Genomic DNA, 20,289 nt, shown 5'->3' on the forward strand with positions numbered 1-20,289 from the left:
TGTGGTTTTGATTTGTATTTCCCTGACAAGGAGTGACATTGAACATCCTTTCATGTGCCTGTTGGTCATCTGGATGTCTTCTTTAGAGAAGCATCTATTCATGTTTTCTGCCCATTTCTTCACTGGATTATTTGTTTCTCGGGTGTGGAGTTTGGTGAGTTCTTTATAGAGTTTCGATACTAGCCGTTTGTCTGATATGTCATTTGCAAATATCTTTTCCCATTCCATCAGTTGCCTTTAGTTTTGTTGGTTGTTTCCTTTGCAGTGCAAAGGAAGCTTTTTATCTTCATGAGGTCCCAATAGTTCATTTTTGCTTTTAATTCCCTTGCCTTTGGAGATGTGTCAAGTAAGAAATTGCTGCGGCTAAGGTCACAGAGGTTTTTTTTCCTGCTTTCTCCTCTAGGGTTTTGATGGATTCCTGTCTCACATTCAGGTTCTTTATCAATTTTGAGTTTATTTTTGTGAATGGTGTAAGAAAGTGGTCTAGTTTCATTCTTCTGCATGTTGCTGTCCAGTTCTCCCAGCACCATTTGTTAAAGAGACTGTCTTTTTTCCATTGGATATTCTTTCCTGCTTTGTCAAAGATTAGCTGGCCATACTCTTGTGGGTCTAATTCTGGAGTCTCTATTCTATTCCATTGGTCTATGTGTCTGTTTTTGGGCCAATACCATGCTGTCTTGATGATGACAGCTTTGTAGTAGAGGCTAAAGTCTGGGATTGTGATGCCTCCCGCTTTGGTCTTCTTCTTCAATATTACTTTGGCTATTCAGGGGTCTTTTGTGGTTCCATACAAGTTTTAGGACTGCTTGTTCTAGCTCCGAGAAGAATGCTGGTGCAATTTTGATTGGGATTGCATCGAATGTGTAGATTGCTTTGGGTAGTATTGACATTTTAACAATATTTATTCTTCCAATCCATGAGCACGGAATGTTTTTCCATTTCTTTGTATCTTCTTCAATTTCCTTCATAATCTTTCTATAGTTTTCAGCATACAGATCTTTTATATCGTTGGTTAGGTTTATTCCTAGGTATTTTATGATTCTTGGTGCAACTGTGAATGGGATCAGTTTCTTTGTCTTTCTGTTGCTTCGTTATTAGTGTATAAGAACGCAACTGATTTCTGTACACTAACTTTGTATCCTGTGACTGTGTTGAATTCATGTATCAGTTCTAGCAGACTTTTGGTGGAGTCTATAGGGTTTTCCATGTATAGTATCATGTCACCTGCAAAAAGTAAAAGCTTCACTTCATCTTTGCCAATTTTGATGCCTTTGATTTCCTTTTGTTGTCTGATTGCTGATGCTAGAACATCCAACACTATGTTAAACAACCTCTCAGGACACCTGGGTGGTTCAGTTGGTTAAGTGTCCGACTCTTGATCTTGGTTCTGGTCATGATCTCACGGTTTGTGAGTTCGAGCCCCAGGTCGGGCTCTGTGCTGACAATGCTGAGCCTGCTTGGGATTGTCTCCCTCTCTCTCTCTCTAAAAGTAAATAAATAGGGGCGCCTGAGTGGCTCAGTTGGTTAAGCATCTGACTTCAGCTCAGGTCATGATCTCGTGGTTCATGAGTCTCAGCCCCACATCAGGCTCTGTGCTGACAGATTGGAGCCTGGAGCTTGCTTTGGATTCTGTGTCTCCCTCGCTCCCTGCCCCTCCTCCACTTGTGCTCTGTCTCTCTCTCTCTCTCAAAAATAAAATAAACATTAAAAATAAAAATTAAAAAACTTCAAAAATATTACAGAGATAATGACAACTACATATAAAGTGGGATCCTAGAACAGGAAAAGGACATCAGATGAAAACTAAGGAAATCTAAATAACATATGAACTTTAATAATAATGTGTCAATATATTGGTTCAGTGGGGCCCCTGGCTGGCTCAGTTGGTTAAGCATCCAACTTCAGCTCAGGTCACAATCTCAAGGTTCAGTTTGTGAATTCGAGTCCCACATCAAGCTTTCTGCTGTCAGTGTGGAGCCTGCTTCAGATCCTCTGTCCTCCTCGCTCTCTGCCCCTCCCCCACTTGCTCTCAGAAATAAAAACGTTTAAAAAAAATATATATATATATATTTTCACTAAGTGTAACAAATATACCATGCTAAGGGTAAGGTGTAAATGATAAGGGCAATTTGGTGCTAGGTACATGGGAACTCCTTATACTATTCTCTCAATTTTTCCGTAAAACTTAAACTGTTCTAAAAATATATAAATTTTTAAAGTTTTTAAAAGTTCATTTATTTATTTTTGAGAGAAAGAGAGAGCATACACTGGAGGGGCAGAGAGAATCCCAAGCAGGCTCCACGCTGTCAGCAGAGCCTGATGCAGGGCCTGAACCCACAGACCATGAATGAGACCATGACCTGAGCCGAAACAAGAGTCAGATGCTCAACCGACTGAGCCACCCAGGTGCCCCTATTAATTTCCATATAACAGCAAACTTTTTAAAACTGCATTATAAACAGTAATGGTTGAGAGGCACCTGGGTAGCTTAGTTGGTTAAGCATTCGACTCTGGCTTAGGTTATGATCTCGTTCATGAGTTAAAGCCCTGTACCAGGCTCTGTGCTAACAGCTCAGAGCCTGAAATGTGCTTCGGGATTCTGTGTCTCCCTCCCTCTCTGCTGCCCCCAACAGTTGCACTCGTGCTCTCTCTCAAAAATAAATAAACATTAAAAATTGTTATATAAATAGTAATGGTTGAGCTTGAAAAGAATTTTAATTAACTGGTCATAGTAAAATATATCAGTGTTCAGTAAATACAAATAATAACTACCATATATTTCAGGCTTGTCATGTACTAGGCACCAACCAGGTGTTTTAAATGAATATTCTCATTTAATCTGTATAACATCCCTGAAAGGCAGGTATTCTTATCCATGTTTTACAGGTGAGGAAACTGAGGAAATTAATTTGCCCAAGGTCAAATTAGTAACTGGCAAAGATGAAACCAGAATCCAAGTACATGTGACTCACTGAGCTCTTACCACTACACCATCTGTGAGTGCTGTAATTCATAGGTCAAGGCCACTTCTAATCGCCCCAGTCTTTCAACAATTATTCATTGGTGAGTTAGTATCTGGACAAGTCCCTTTTTCTTTGAAAGTTTCAAACTGTCAGGGTGTCTGGGTGGCTCAGTCAGTTAAGCGTCTGACTTTGGCTAAAGTCATAATCTTGCAGTTTGTGGGTTCGAGCCCCTCGTCAGGCTCTCTGCCGTCAGCAGTTCGGATCCTATGACTTCCTCTCTCTCGCTGCCCTTTCCCTTTCATGCTCTCTCTCTCTCTCAAAAATAAGTAAACATTAAAAAATGTGTGTGTGTGTTTATTATTAAAATAATAAGCATTATTTTTTTTAATTGGGGTGCTTGGGTGGCTCAGTCGGTTAAGCGTCCAACTTTTGATTTCAGCCAGGTCATGATCTCATGGTTCATGGGATCGGGCTCCATGTCAGGGTGTGGTGTGTGCTGACAGTGCACAGCCTGCTTGGGATTCTCTCTCTCCCTCTCTTTCTGCCCCTCCCAGCTGACACACACTCTCTCTCTCTCAAAACAATAAATAAATAAACATTAAAAAAAAAAAAAGATTCACTCTCTCTCACTGATACCGTATTAACCCGATACGGCAAAAAGGACATGACTGCCAATTTTTAATGACCTACCACAATGTTAGCTTCCAAGGTTTATCAATCAAATAATTTAAATTTGAGGATTTGTTAAAAAAATTTTTTTAATGTTTATTCTTTATTTTTGAGAGAGACTGAGCGGGGTAGGAGCAAAGAGAGGGAGACAGAGAGTCCAAAGCAGACTCTGTACTGTCAGCACACAGCTCAACATGGGGCCCAAACCCACAAACCACGAGACTATGACCCCAGCAGAAATCAGAAGCTCAACTGACTGAGCCACCCAGGCACCCCTTGAGGATTTATTTTAATTACCCACCACTTTTCAGGGATCTAACCAATCCATACAAGAGATGGACATCTTTTGCAAATATTTTTCATAAATAACCATTTTGAATTACAAGGATTTGTCTACATGTGTTTCCTTTTATAAAACTTAACCTCCTTCAGTGTGGAGCAGTTTATTACTCATTTTATGTTTTGTTAAATTACATGATCTAAAAATTGTCAGGTATTAAAAATAATGAGTTCATCTCTTTCTTCTTTTTTATTTATTTTTTTTTTAATTTTTTTTTTTTAACGTTTATTTATTTTTGAGACAGAGACAGAGCGTGAACGGGGGAGGGTCAGAGAGAGAGGGAGACACAGAATCGGAAGCAGGCTCCAGGCTCTGAGCCATCAGCCCAGAGCCCGACGCGGGGCTCGAACTCACGGACCATGAGATCGTGACCTGAGCCGAAGTCGGACGCTCAACCGACTGAGCCACCCAGGCGCCCCGAGTTCATCTCTTTCTAAAAAATGGACAAGCACAGTAAACTTTAACACACTTCCTTCACTCACTCATTCAACAAATGTTTGTTAAAGATCTACAATGTGCTAGGCACTAATGAACAAGACAGGCAAAGTCTGCTCTTGAGGGGCCCTCATTCTCACAGGGATATGTGATCATAACAAATCTGAATAGATTCCACAAACCAGATTTCTACATACCCTCTGGAATTCTTGACCCACTCTTGTCACTGGCCAGTTAAATCTCACTTAAGCATCAGAGCCCAGCTCAAACCAAGGAGTCTTTCCTGGCCATTCTCATACTTTCTCCTTTGGGCTCATCTCTATCATAGCTTTTCATATTTTATACTGTTTGCAACAAAGTGTTATTTTCTCAACAAACCTCCAAGTTACCTGAAGGAGTGACATAGTCATCTTGGTATCCCCATTTTCTCAGCAGACAGGCTGGCATTTAGCAGGTACTCATTTAACATCTGAATTTATAAAAAATTATTACACAAATGACTGAATGACGTACTTCTTCACAATCAAAAAATAGCTATTGGGGTGCTTGGTCGGCTCAATTGGTTAAGTGTCCGAAATTGGCTCAGATCATGACTGCACATTTCGTGAGTTCGAGCCCTACACCGGGCTCCACGCTGGCAGTGCAAAGCCTGCTTGGGATTCTTGCTCTCTCTTCTCTCTCTGCCCCTCACCTGCTCATACTTTCGCTCTCAAAATTAATAAATAAACTTTCAAAGAAATAAAAATAAAAAATAACCGTCAATGAGGAAAAAAAATGGAAGCAAATCATACTTTAATTATCTTTAGTTGGTATATTTGAAAAAACAGTGAAACACTGTAGGGGAAAAAACGGACTTAGTACCAACTATTCCTGGCACAAGGTACAAGGAACTGAAAGGCACACTACTTTGAAGGTGCAAGTCATATAAAGCCAGACAGTATTCACATCTCAAATTAACACCACACCAGACTTCTTGCTATGACACCAAAATTCTACAACCTGCCAAAAATAAATAAAATCCAAACAGATGTCGATTTTTTTTTGCCCCCAATACACTACTAATTTTCGAGAATTAAAGAAGACAGACTAACCACAAAAATAATGAAATTCATGCATACCAAATGGCTCATGGGTTAAGCTCAGATTTTATTACACAAACCAACTGAGAGAATATCAAAATCCCTGGACAGCAAATAAGCATTACTTAGTAAATATTAGTGTATCCTCACTTATTCCAGTTCAAAAACCTTGACTTTTTATTTATTTAATGTATTTACTTATTTTGAGAGAGCAAGTGCGCACACGTGCACACAGTGGGGGAGGGGCAGGGAGCTAGAGAGTCCCAAGCAGGTGCTTGGGGTGCCTGGGTGGCTCAGTCCATTAAGTGTCTGACTCTTTGATTTCAGCTCAGCTCATGATCTCACAGTTTGTGGGATCGAGCCCTGAGTCTGGCTCCAGGCTGACAGTGCAGAGCCTGCTTGGGAATCTCTCCCTCTCTCTCTGCCCCTCCCCCACTCACATTTGTACGTGTGCTCTCTCTCTCTCTCTCAAAATAAATAAATAAACATTAAAAAAAAAAAAGAGTTGGGGACACCTGGGTGGCTCACTCAGTTAAGCATCAGACTTCAGCTCAGGTCATAATCTCAAGGCTTGTGACTTTGGGCCCCTCATCCGGCTCTGTGCTGACAGCTCACAGCCTAGAGCCTGCTTCGGATTCTGTGTCTCCCTCTCACTCTGCCACTCCCCCGATGACGCTCTGTCTCTCTCTCGCAAAAATAAACATGAAAATAAATAAAAAAAAAAAAAAAAAAGAGTTGGACATTTAACCAACTGAGCTACCCAGGCACCCCTAAAAAAAGTATTACTTGAAATCATTACTAATGTAACTGACAATATTAAACAAGATTAATTTTGAAAAACATTGTTATGGTACATCTCTGTCACTGAGTACTACATAATTATTGAGAAGCAATACGTAATTATTGAGAGAGGTACACAGAAAGTTGTCCATGATGTACCATTACATGAAAAAAGCACACTGAAGAATGATACCCAAGGTAAGACCCAAGAGGCAGCTAAACCACAAACCCTTGAGCAAGACTCCCTGTGCTCCAATATCAGCTTTGCCACTCACTAGTTGCGCAACCTTTGATAATTCTCCTTGCCTTGCTTTCTGCATCTGCAAAAGGATATAAAATAGAATCTACTTCATAAGGTATGTTCATGGGCTGTAAAAGTTTAACAAGTTAATATATGTAAAGCACTACAAGTATTGACAATAATTTCTGGGGGAAAAAAAGAAAAAACTGAAAACATATAGCATGTACATATATATGTGGGGAAGAAAAGCTTTCTTTTCTTGTATTTTTAGGTTTTTTTAAAACAAAGAACATTACTTTTGTAATTTAAAAAAAAGAAAACATAATAAAAACTTGGGACGTGGGGCGCCTGGGTGGCTCAGTCAGTTGAAATTCCAACTTCGGCTCAGGTCATGATCTCATGGTCTGTGAGTTTGAGCCCCACGTTGGGCTCTGTGCTGACAGCTCAGAGCCTGGAGCCTGCTTCAGATTCTGTGTCTCCCTCTGTCTCTGACCCTCCCCCGTTCATGCTCTGTCTCTCTCTGTCTCAAAAATAAATAAACTAAAAAAAAAAATTTTTTTTTTTTTTAAATAAAAACTTGGGACTAAGATTCCTCCGCTAAATGATCTGTTAGTGCAATTACTTAAACACTCAGGACCAGACAAATTCCGTGAATGATAATATATTACACATGGGAAATTTTTATTTATTTTTTTTAACATTTATTATTTTTGAGAGGGAGAGAGAGAGAGACAAAGCATGAGTGGGGAAGGGGCAGAGAGAGAGGAAGACACAGAATCCGAAGCAGGGTCCAGGCTCTGAGCTGTCAGCATACAGACTGACACAGGGGTCGAATCCACAAACCATGGGATCATGACCTGGGCTGAAATCAGATGCTTTTTTTTTTTTCTTAATGTTTTATTTATTTTTGAGAGAGAGTGTGTGTGTGAGCAGGGGAGGGGCAGAGAGAGAGAGAGAGAGACAGACAGACAGACAGACAGACACAGAATCAGAAGCAGGCTCCAGGCTCCGAGCTGTCAGCACAGAGCCCAAAGCGGGGCTCAAACCCATAAGCTGTGAGATCATGACCTGAGTCAAAGTCGGACGTCTCAACCGACTGAGCCACCCAGGCGCCCCATAAGTGTGAAAAATTTCAAGTGCAACAAAAAGGACAGTACTTATGGAGACAGTTCAACAATAACAAGCTATACACTAATAAGCAGAACTGCAATGGCACCAATCTAGAAATGGGTATCAGGAACTTTCACAATTTGATAAATCCCCATTAATTTTATTAGTCTGAAATTAAATACCACCAAATCTAATTTCTTCCAATTCAACAATCTCTAATGACAACTCACTAGACATTCATAAAGCTGGAGCTCAAGATAAACTACATAATTTAAATTAAAAAAAACCTAAAGTCCTTAAGAGCCCTTTGAGAATTTCGGAGAGAATGATTTCACCACCTCACATGCTTTGAGGAAGCTTTGGTCCCTGCATAAACTTAGCTTCCTCCATAAGTACAGTGGGTGTACAAAACAACCAAACAGAAAGAGAACTGTGAGCTTCAGCTGCATTTTTTGCTGAGCTGTAATACTGGTAAAGCCTGTTTCAAGATCCAAGAGTCCACCCTCAAAATTAGGGAAGGTATAATAAACAGCAGGCTGTCAGTCCATTTCATCAGATTTACCAGAATGGTATCTCATAAAATTATGAATATTTTTTAAAGTTTATTTTTATTTTGAGAGGTGGAGAGCAAGCAGGGGAGGGGCAGAGAGAGAGGGAGACAGATACAATCTCAAGCAGGCTCTGCACCGTCAGCATGGAGCCCTATGCAGGGCTCGAACCCACAAACTGATATCATGACCTGAGCCGAGATCAAGAGTTGGTTGGACACTTAACCAACTGAGCCACCCAGACACCCCATAAATTTATAAATATTACCAAACTTCAAGCAGCATTATTTATTACCATTGACTATGTTTTACCTAAAAGGAACCTCCTGGACCACAAAAAATAAATAAAAATAAATAAATAATAAATAAATCTAGTTGCCTAAAATAGCTTTTCAAAAAGAAATCAATCATTAAGATCCCTCCACAGAATTATGGAATTCATAATTTTAACTAGTTTACCTAATGTCTACAAAGAGAGAAAGAACTCAATAAATGCCAATTACTATTATCATTAATGGTGGAACAGAAATTTACTCATAAGGACACTTAATAGGTCACTTTCTCAGAATCCAAGCTGGCCCATCACAACCTTGAATAGTTATTTATCAAAAAACACTTGGTTTTAGAGGACTCAAAAATTCCTTGGGTTCTAAAGGAGGTAATAAAGATGAAACAAATTCTGCAAAAATAATTCACCTATGCTTTCTTAAGCTCTTCTATTACAAAAATCTGTATTTGTAAACATTTTGCAATTCTGCCTTACAATTTTTAGACCAAATGTATTTTTTATCAGCTAGTCATGATTTATAAGTAATGAAAGTAAAATCAAGAGATGGGTCAGTTTTGCATTAGAAAGTGAAAGGAGACAGTTCAGAGTGGGTTAAAAATAGGTGAGTTTAGCCTAAGTCCTTAAAACTTTAAAAATGAATGTATTTGGGTAAAATTCAGATTGCTTGGGAAGATAATTTGACTCTGATCCTATAAAAAGAGAAACAGGCTAATATCCCTTGACTAATATTTTTTTTCCTTAAAATTTTCCAATTTTAATCAAAGATTCACAGACAATAAACTGAAAACATAAATTAGTAAGTAAAAAAAAGGAAGAAGAGCTGAACATGTTTGATGACATGCTTCCCACTAATCTCTAGGGTGGGTGTACCAGCATTACATGGGAGCAAGACCAAGCAAGCATCTTTTCAGACACACAGATTAATGAGCAGATATCTCGCTGCTTTTACAGTTACATTATACTTAAAGCCTTATATTTTTAAAAAGGCATATGAAAAGGTGTATACAAAGATAATTTTGGCTTGATTTATATCTATGTCTATATACACATACACACATGCACACATATATACACATATATAAAATTACACTGTTAGCATTTGTTTAAACATCTGTTTAACCTTTTACTTATATATAGTGAATATGAGAACTTGTAGTATCAACAGATATTCACCACTTCTGACTATTACATTGCAGAGTTCAAAACTGGATTTCAAGGGCACCTGGCTGACTCAGGTGGAAGAGCATGCAACTCTTAATCTCTTGGTCCAGTTCGAGCCCCATGTTGGGTGTAGAGATTGAACAAAAAAACTTAAAAAACAAAACAAGAGGTGCCTGGGTGGCTTAGTCGGTTAAGTGTCCAGCTCTTGATTTTGACTCAGGTCATGATCTTACAGTTGGTTTGTAGGTTCAGGCCCCGAGTTTGGCTCAGTGCTGACAGTGCAGAGTCTGCTTGGGATTCTCTCTCTCTCCTCCTCTCTCTGGTCTTCCCCAACCTGTGTGTGCTCACAGTCTCTCTCTCAAATAAATAAACTTTAAACAAACAAACAAACAAAGCTTTAAAACAAAACAAAACTGGGTTTCAGCTTAGGAGCAGTGAAAAACTGCCCTACTGGAAATGCTTTTAAAACTAAAAAAAAATGGGGCGGAGCATCCTGACTTCAGCTCAGGTCAGGATCTCACAGTTCATGAGTTCAAACCCTGCATCGCTGCTGTCAGCTTGGAGCTCACTTTGCATCCTTTCTCCCCCATCTCTCTGTCCTTCCCCACTGGCACTCTCTCTCAAACATTTAAAAAAAAGAAAACTTAAAAAAAAAATCATAATACATATTGAAACATACTCCCCCAAATTGGAAAATATAGGTTAAGTATAAAGAAATTTTAATGAACTATAATTTAAAAACAAGAAATCAAACAGCTCAGTCCCTAAAGCCTCTTCTAAAATGTATACATGATACAGAAATTATTGGGCTTAGTTCCTTTAAAAATGAAAATACCAAAAAAAAGAAAAAAGAAAAAAGAAAATACCTTGATTAGGATTACTTACAGAGTTAAATCCACAAATAATTTTTTTTTTTTTTTTAGAGAAAGGAAAAGAGCACAAGCATGGGAGAGGGGCAGACAGAGAAAGAGAGAATCTCAAGTAGGCTCCATGCTGAGCATGGAGCCCAACTCGAGGCCTGATCCAACCATCCTGGGATCATGACCTAAGATGAAATCAAGAGCCAGATGCTCAACCAACTGAGCCACCCAGGTGCCCCAAAGTCACAATAATTCTATGAAAATAAAAGTTTAAGCAGTTCAAATGTAAAAAGTACATAACTAAAATCCTTCATGCCTATGAAAAAATTAATTCCAGAGAAGGAATTATATGTGGTGAAAAAACAGAAAACTGCAAGGGAAAAAAAATTAATTAACCATTTGAGAAATTCTTTTTCAAGTACTGGTCTTTCCATAGCAAATAAAAGGGATTCCATTTATAGAAGACTTTTACCAAAACAAACAAACAAACAAAAAAATTACATTTTACCTTACAGAATCCTAGAGTAACAAGTAACCAACTTTGCCTAATACAACTCTAAAAAAAAAATGGTTATTTATTAATTTTGAGAGAGATTGAGTGTATGCATGGGGGAGGGGCTCAATCTCACAACCATGAGACCACAACCTGAGCTGAAATCAAGAATTGGATGCTTAAATGACTGGGCCATCCAGGCGCCCGCATATTTTTTTTTAAATAATGTGAAATGTCTTAGTATTGGGAATATAACCACTTTCCCTCTTCAATTTTCTATAAAAATTAGGGGTAATTTTTCCAAATAAATTAACTTGCTGCAATTTTCAGAATGCCATTATCAGGCATCACCTCTAAGGTGGGAAGTGCTCTGTGCCATCACTGGAAAGCAGCTCACAAACTCACAGTGGAGCCAACTGAGTCAACTGAGAAGTGACAGCAATGTGACAGTGTCCAAGAATGCACGAGAAGAGTAAGGCTTGTTTAAAGTCAGGAATATGGTGCCAAAGAGGAAAAGTGAAAGGTTGAGAGCTGAAGCATCAAAAGATTAACTAGCAACTACTGAATGAAAGCCACGTTCCTGATGCTTTTCATATAGTATTGTTATTAGTCAATCCTATCACCTCCACTTTACAGATGAGGAATCAGGTTTAGAAAAGTCAAATAACTTACTGACAAATCATTCAGCTATTATGCAGCAGAGAATTCAAAACTAGATTTGTTTGATTTCACAGCCCACACTCTTTTCACTTCCCTGTGCTGCCTCTCTGGCTCTTTATTGACTTCAGGCTCCCAGTGAGCAGTTTCACCAGTGAGCACTAGGAAGGAAGTGATATTCCTGTAGGCAAATGATCACATACTATCATCTGGGTAGCCCCATTTTCCAGTATTTCTTCATCCCAAGCTATCTTTACAATCTTTCCTCCCATTTTTCCATTTCACAGACCTAACACACTAGCCAGAAAAAAAGAAAAAAAGGTGGGGGGGGGGGAAGGAGACTTGGATATTCTAATTTACAAATTCCTCTTCTTTGTTCAAGTTGTTCCCTACACCTCGGGCCTTTCTCCAATAGCCCTAGTGCCAATTACATCTATGATAGTTGGTCCAGTTCAAATGTCATGTCTTTCAAACAGCATTCCCTAATCTTCCACTCTCCCATTCAGTAGTGTCTCCAGTCTAAATCTTCTTCACTCTTTATACTGGAACCTGTATTAACAACTCATGAGTTTGAGAAAGTTTTAAAATAATCACCTCACTGATTACTTATTAATTACAAAGGAAAAGAGTGCCTTTACAATATAAGTCTATTAGATATTACTTTATTCAAATGATCAAATTTACATCAATAATGAAATATTGCAATATTTACATCACCTCTGATGTGATACACTGAGACATAAAATCAACTACACGGCGTTCCAACCAAAAATGTTTAACATAATGTTATCATAAAGAAATATTCTGACAAATCCAAATTGAGGGACATCCTACAATACAACTGGTCTAGATACTTACTGTTCTGAAAGACCCCTCCCCTCCCCCACCAAAAAAAAAAAAAAAAAAAAGGCTAGAAAACCAGTCCAGATTCAAGCAGGCAACTAAATGCAATGTAAGCTCCTTAAATGAATCTTGGGGCAAACACAAAATCAAACATCTAAGGACAGTATTGGGACAACTGGGGAATTTTGAATATGTACTATACATTAAAAAATAATATCCACGTTAAATTTCTTGAGGGTGACTACTAATTGCAGATATGTAGAAGAAAGTGTCTGTTCTAGGGAAATACATGCTAAAAGTATTTAGGGGTAAAGTGTTGTGAAAGTAACTCACAAATACTTCAGCAAAAAATTGTGTCTACTAGTGCATAAAGCAAGCAGAGCAATACATTAACAACTATCGAATCTAGGTAAGGAGTACAAAGGTGTTGTTATGACACTACTGTGGCAACCCTTCTGTAGGCTTAGGATTTTTCAAAGAGCTGGAAAACAATATTTAAAAGTTATGGGTTTAGGGGCCCTTGGAAGGCTCAGTGAGAACATGCAACTCCTGATCTCAGGGTCCTGAGTTCAAGCCCCACAGTGGGTGTAGAGATTACTTAAAAAAAATAAAAAAAATAAAAATTACGGATTCAAAACAACAAAATCAACAGAAAATAGGGAAAGGTGCAAAGATGATTTAGTACTTGTATTCTGCTCCCAGAATTAACTGTTAACATCGCCATAGTTGCTTTCAGTCTTTCAAAAAAAATTACAGGATCATCCCCATTCTTATTGCCTGCCAGAAGCTGGGAAATTATAGGTAGGGTATGCCCATTTTCAACTTTACTAAATACCACAAACACTGTCTCTCAAGGCAGCTCTACCAATTTAAACTCCACCAGCAGTTTCTAAATTACCATGTTCAGCGACCTCTTCACTAATATTTGATACTGTCAGACATTAAAATTTTTTATCAGTTTGATGTGAACAATTCGGTGTCATTTATAACAATCTAGGATCGCAAAGTAAAAGAGCGTTAGCAAAATAAGAACTTCATCAACAGGGGTGTCTGGGTGGCTCAGTCAATTAAGCATCCCAGTCTTGATTTTGGCTTAGGTCATTTCATGGTTTGTGAGATGGAGCCCCATGTTGGGCTCTTCACTGACAGCACAAAGCCTGCTTGAAATTCTCTCTCTGCCCCTCTCCTGCTTGTGCTCTCCCTCTCAAAATAAATAAATAAACTTTAAAAAAAAAAAAAAAAGACCTTCATCCACAGACCCTTCCTTTCGTCACATCACTGCAGAAAGTTAAAAATAATCAAACATGGCAGCATGTATTAAGAACAATTAGTACCCACATGAACCAAATGCCCACAAAAACTCCCACATAATGTTTGGGAAATAATTTGTCTTTTAAAAAATGTAAGAAGTGGGGTGCCTGGGTGGCTCAGGCAGTTAAGCATCTGACTTCGGCTCAGGTCACAATCTCACAGTTTGTGAGTTCGAGCCCAGCATCAGACTCCGTGCTGTCAGCTTGGAGCCTGGAGCCTGCTTCAGATTCTGTGTGTCTCTCTCTGCCCCTTCCTTGCTCATTATCTGTCTCTCTCTCTCTCTGTCAAAAATAAGTAAACTTAAAAAAATTGTTTTTTTTTAAATGTAAGAAGAAAAGGTTCAAATTCAACCAATCCAGCATACATAATACTCCTTGGAAGATTTAAAAAATAAATAGGTTTTATTCCCAGAAATAACCTAGCTATTATAAATTAACTGATTTATTTACTTATTCAGCAACTATTTACTGAATACCTGTTACGGGCCAGCCACCATTCCAGCACCATGGCGAAGACAAAGTCCCTATTCTCACAGAGCTAACTAACATTCTAATGGGAAGACAAAAATACCTACAAATAACATAAGATCAGATAAATACATTCTATAAAAAAATGAAGGGACAGGGGCGAAGAATGACAAAGGAGGCAGCCTAAGGACACAAAAAAACACCAGGCAAGACCCCTGCAAGACAAGATCCCTCCAAGGCAGTGATTTTGTAATATGGTGTGTTTAATTCAACATGAAGTATTTCAGCACCAACATCGTTTCATAAAATACTCTCCTTTACTCCCCTTTATTTTTTCCAAAAAAAACCCAAAACAGTTTGCTGCACTGGCTTTTCCATTATTGCTATTATCTTAGAAGAAAAAAAAAATTCACACAAGATATTGTCAGGTGCGTCACAAACAGGTTCAAGTTTCAAGTCACACATATTCTAGAAGAAACTTTTTTTTTTTTAAGTTTATTTATTTATTTTGAGAGAGACAGAGAGACAGTGCAGGCGGGGAGGGGCAGAGAGAGAGGGACAAAGAATCTCAAGCGGACTCCCCACTGACAGCACAGAGCCCCATGTGGGGTTCGAATCCACCAACCATGAGATCATGACCTGAGCTGAAGTCAGACTCTTAAACAACTGAGCCACCCAGGCGCCCCTCAAGTCACACATATTCTAAAGAAATGTTACACAGGGTGCCTGGGTGGCTCAGTCAGTTAAGCATCCGACTTTGGCTCAGATCATGATCTCGCAGTTCGTTAAGTTTGAGCCCCGCTTTGGACTCTGTGCTGACAGCTCAAAGCCTGGAGCTTGCTTCGAATTCTGTCTCTGTCTCACTGCTCCTCCCCCACCCCTCTCTCTCAAAAATAAATAAATGTTAAAAAAATTTTTTTTAGAAATGTTACAACTGATTTGTCAATAAGGAGTTTGATGCCAAAATGGAGCTAAACTGCAGAATTTAAAATAGAATTTCAAGGGGCACCTGGGTGGCTCAGTGGGTTGGGTGTCTGACTTCGGCTGCGGTCATGATCCCACACTTTGTGAGTTCAACCCTGAGTCGGGGTCTGTGCTGACAGCTCAGAGGCTGGAACCTGCTTTGGATTCTGTTTCTCTCTCTCTGCCCCTCCCCCATTTGCACTCTGTCTCTCTCCCTCTCTCAAAAATAAACATTAAAAATTTTCAAAAAAAAAAAAACTTTTAAATAAATAAAATAGAATTTCAAGAAAATGACTTACCAATTCTCCAACTCTATCACCTGCACATTTACTTCCTATCATATATGAAAAGAATAATAGCAATAGGAAAATGTATTGGAAGACAGATCTTGTAGTTTTTACTTAAGGATAAAAGATTTGGAATATACCCCTCTTTCAAAAGCCACACTACCTACCTACACGATTTAAAGAAAATCAGCACGCATTAAAATTTCCTTTCACGGGCTTACACAAGAGTTTAGAAGGCTTCAACCACTTAGAACTAGGAGGTGCCTTACTAGAAAAAAATCGAAGGGCCAAAGTGTTCACTTCCCTTTTTTCCTAAGTTTATTTTGCTGATTCCCCAGTACCCTGAATGAAATATCTGCAGTCTATTTTTCAAAATTGTTCCCTGACCCAGTCAAATCTTTTCTTTTACTTCCCTATTTACAAAATTCCCTCTTTCATCTAAACTATAATACTATCTGCCTTGTCTTTTTTTTCAAAGCATTTTTTTTAATGCTTATTTATTTTTGAGAGGGAGAGAGAGAGAGAGAGTGTGAGCAGGGGTGGGGCAGAGAGAGAGGGAGACACAGAATCTGAAGCAGGCTCCAGGCTCTGAGCTGTCAGCACAGGGCCCGACACGGGGCTAAAATCCACGAGATCAAGACCGGAGCCAAAGTCGGTCACTTAACTGACTGAGCCACCCTGGCATCCCTGCCTTGTCTTCTATCTTAGGAAAAAAAAAGGGGTGGGGTGGGTGCCTGGGTAGCTCAGTTAAGCGTCCGGCTTCAGCTCAGGTCATGATCTCATGGTTCATGGGTTTGAGCCCCACGTCGGACTCTGTGCTGACAGCTCAGAGCCTGGACCCTGCTTCGGATTCTGGGTCTTCCTCTCTCTCTGCCCCTCCCCTGCTCATACTCTGTCTGTCTCTCAAAAATAAATAAATGTAAAAAAGAAAAAAATGTTTAAAAAAATAAAAGTAAAAAAAAATAAAAAAATAATAATTCAAATATCCTTCCAGGCAGACTTATAGATCCCCAAACACTTATTTCTACTTCAGGAATTATTAGTCTTTATGTACCATGTATCTCTTTGTCTGCTGAAGGCTATGGACTCTCTCTCAGATTGCTTTTATTTTTATTTTATTTTAGTTAATTTATTTTTAAGGAATCTCTAGACCCAACATGGGGTTTGAACTCATGACCCCAAGATCAAGAGTCGCATGCTCTACTGACTGAGCCAGCCAGGTGCCTCTCAGATTGCTTTTAAATGCATAATTAAATATTCAAAATTACAAAAGAAACCAATTACACTGAACTATTAGCAAACCAATTTAAAAATCGTAATTCGGTAATGTATGTGCAGCTTTAACATCACATTAAATAACAAGATCTAACAGTGTGTCTAATAATGCCATAAATTCGAAGAAATAAGCATAAATGATATTTTAAGATATCTGCAAAAACTGCAAACATGATACAAAAATAGTGGTAATTTTTATTGGTGACAAAGTCACAGGCACTGCTAATTCTACTATGGTTTAACGCCTACATTTATAATTGAAAGAACTAATAAATTAGTTATCAGATAATAACAATAGATGTGATTTTATCCCCATTCTACTTCAAAGATCCCCTATACTCTACCCACCAAATGGTGAAATCCCAGGTTAGAAATCCTTTCTAGTGCAAAGCGTGCGCAAATTGACTTCTGTCACAAATTTTAATATAAAAATAATGATTCTTCCTTTGACCTCTCATCTGAACGTTATCACCATGCCTGTTTTTCCGCAGACTTATACACAGAACCCAATTTCTATGGTTTGCCTAGCCAGCACTCATTTACATTTTGACAGTCAATAAAAGGTGAAGTTAAAGGAAAGGAGATGGAGGCAACCAACAGTCCCTCACTTTCAAGACATCCAACAGCAAGTGAAAAGATGCCGAGAAAGAGAGAGAGAGAGAGAGTGAGTGTGTGTGTGTTTCAGAGGTGGGCTACCCCCAGATCCGTGAGTCCAGCTTGTCAAGAGTCCCGGAAGCATGACATCTTCACCAGCGGCATCCAGAAGACATTCCACCTCTTTCTCGCCCCCTATACTGAGTTCTCTACCTTCCAGGTCGCTCGCCTGTGGCTCCCACCCGAAGCCGCCCCGCGGTTCTCCGGTCCCTTCGCATCCCATCCCCCACGCGTCCCTCCCTCCCATCTGCCCCAGGGCGCCCTGGCCCCTGCGCGCCGCCGAATCTCTCCCCTGGGCCTAACCGTGTGTCTCCCGACCCCCACGTCTCCCGACGCAGGAGGGAAAGGCCCGGGGCCTAGGGGTCAGCTGAACTGGGCGGTCCGGCCATTAGGCGCAGGCTGAGGCCCTAGGCCAGAGCAGCCCGGCCGCCAGGCAGCGAGACGCGCACTCCGCGATGGTTAACCGGCGACGCGCACTCACCAAGAGGATCACACGGAGGAGGGCACCCAGGCCTCCGCCGAACCGCCACTCGGTCTCGGAACCGTCGCCCTCGCCGCGAACTGCCACCGCCGCTGCCGCCGCCTCCGCCACCACTACTCGCTAGTTGGCTTCCCTGCGTCCTGCGGCGGCGCTGCCGCCACGCCATCGCGCGTGCGCGGCGCCGCGGGGGCCCCTGGGACTGGTGGTTCGTGCGCACGACCCGCCGAGCCCTTCCGCTTTAGCCAGCCCGGTCCGCCCCTGGCTTGAGTGGTCGTGGGCACCTGCGGTACCGAGAAGTGCCTTCCCGAAAGTCGTTCCTCAGGAGACGCGGGCACTTGCTGGCGCATACGGTGCTGCTAGATGTGAAAAACCCTCAGGAAGAGACACGTGTAAAGTAAGACAATTTAGAGCATTTACATTTTCGTTAACAAGTGTCACTTGCCCAGGACACAGACACACACACACACACCACCTCTCCCTTTCTGTTAAAAGTGTCGCAAATTGCCTTCAGTGGTATCTGGATTTCCGGTTTTAAACCTGATTTCCCATTCCTCATTGTATCGTTTTACTTTGTAAATTTGACCATGCAGTTTGAGTTGACTGACTTATCATTTTACGAAAACAATTCAGATACATTCAAATGTGAAGTTAACCTAGCCGCAGTCATAGAAACTTTAGAATCCGAAGACACCCTAAAGGTCATTCCAACTCCCGCCCAGGCTGGAATTCGCTCTTGTACATGCCAGCCAGATGGTCTTCCAACTTCTATTTCAACAATTCGAATTTCAGGGACCTCAAAATCTTAGGACAGCCTGCTCCATTGTTGGACAGCTCTAAAAGTTAGAAAGTTCTGCCTTGTGTGAACTGAAACCGGCTTCCCTTTTACTTCCTTCCGCTTCTAGTGGTTATGATGCCTGGAACAATTTAGAATGTTTTCCACTTGACAGCCTTTCAAAAAATTGAAAACGATGATTATATCCTCCAACACTGAGAGTCTCCAGTCAAAAAAAAAAAAGTAATAATAGTTTTCCAACCATTTCAAATATGAATCAGCTCTGAGACTGCTTTCCACTTAGTCATTATCTTTGATGTATTACCGTTAAAAATTGTCAAAATTTGCTTTGTATTTATTGCCTCATTTTATTACCACGATGGCATTCTATAGTTAGCTACTCAGCTATTATCACTGTCATATTGCCATTCAACTGATTCAAGAATTCAGTTCAACCAAAGACGATATATCAACTTTGTTTTAAAGCATTGCCCAAAGCCTCAGGGGAATGAGAAAAATTAAAAAAAAAAGCCACTAGGTACAATTTACAATCTAGGGTAGTTCTATGAGAATCCCTGAGAAAAGCTTCATCAAGTTGAGGGGCCATGACTGTAAGAAGATGATGACACTGGGGAGTTACTGGATGGCTGGATTTCAAGAAGGGAGGTGGCATGTGAGGATTGCTAAGGAAGAACCCATCCTAAGCAAAATGAATGTGTAAATGAACACATTCACTGTTTGCTTTCACTTAACACACTGAGTACTCTAGATGGGCTGGAGCACACACACCCACGCCATGGAGGAGAGGAAGAAAAGGGCCCCAAAAGTTGCAAAAAGTTCTTGAGGGTCGTGAAAAGAGCACTGGGATTGTCAATTGTTTTGAGCCCTACTCTGACATCTATAAATGAATAACTTGAATAGGTGTGGTTTTCAACTTTTTTCCCACCTAGCACACTCAAGGAACACAACCCCCACATTAGAACAATGGATCACTACAACAGTAATTCTGGTGGAATATGTAGAAGGTAGTGTTCTTAACACCTTTTACACATGGAGAAGTGAACTCAAGAGGTGAAAAGATGCTCTGGGTGCCTGAGTGGCTTAGTTAGTTAAGCATCAGACTTTGGCTCAGGTCATGATCTCACGAACCATGAGATTCATGGAGACCTGCATTGGGCTCTGCACTGACAGTGACAGCCTGCTCTTTGCCCCTCCTCCATCTCTGCCCCTCCCCTGCTCTCTCGCTGTCTGTCTCTCTCTCTCAATAAATTAAAAAAAAAAATTTTTTTTTTTTAAAAAGAGGTGCAAAGATGCTCAAAATCAATACATAGTACTCCCTGAGGGCAAAGAACCCGTTTGTTCCCCACTGTCCCTCTGGAACCTGGCATACTGCCTAGGATGTAATACATATTTGTTCTGTTTCTGTTTTCTTTTCAATGAATGGGATGAATAAACAGTGAGCCCTGGCTAACGCTCATTGTTTTCCACTACACCATTCAGCCTTCCCTGATAGGATTATGTTCTACATACAGTTCTGTGCTCTGTAATTTGTTCTTTTCATTTAAAAACAAATCCTGAGGGGCGCCTGGGTGACTCAGTCAGCTGAGCATA

The 20,289-nt window shown here is 40.2% G+C and overlaps 1 protein-coding gene across 8 annotated transcripts in view; it reads right to left on the reverse strand.

The window, feature by feature from the left end:
- GAPVD1 (GTPase activating protein and VPS9 domains 1) overlaps positions 1-18,095 on the reverse strand; it is a 72,454-nt gene extending 54,359 nt beyond the window's left edge. For 3 of the 8 annotated variants that reach the window (XM_027035118.2, XM_027035115.2, XM_027035116.2), the window contains exon 1: positions 17,907-18,088. The gene's annotated coding sequence lies outside the window, so the exon portion shown is untranslated. Of the gene's footprint in view, positions 1-17,906 lie in introns of all 8 variants that reach the window. The other 5 variants (XM_027035117.2, XM_053204617.1, XM_027035114.2 and 2 more) reach the window with 4 other exon arrangements.
- Between the last annotated feature and the right edge of the window lie 2,194 nt (positions 18,096-20,289).

This window comes from Acinonyx jubatus, chromosome D4 (genome assembly GCF_027475565.1).
Source record: "Acinonyx jubatus isolate Ajub_Pintada_27869175 chromosome D4, VMU_Ajub_asm_v1.0, whole genome shotgun sequence".
Classification (NCBI taxonomy): domain Eukaryota; kingdom Metazoa; phylum Chordata; class Mammalia; order Carnivora; family Felidae; genus Acinonyx; species Acinonyx jubatus.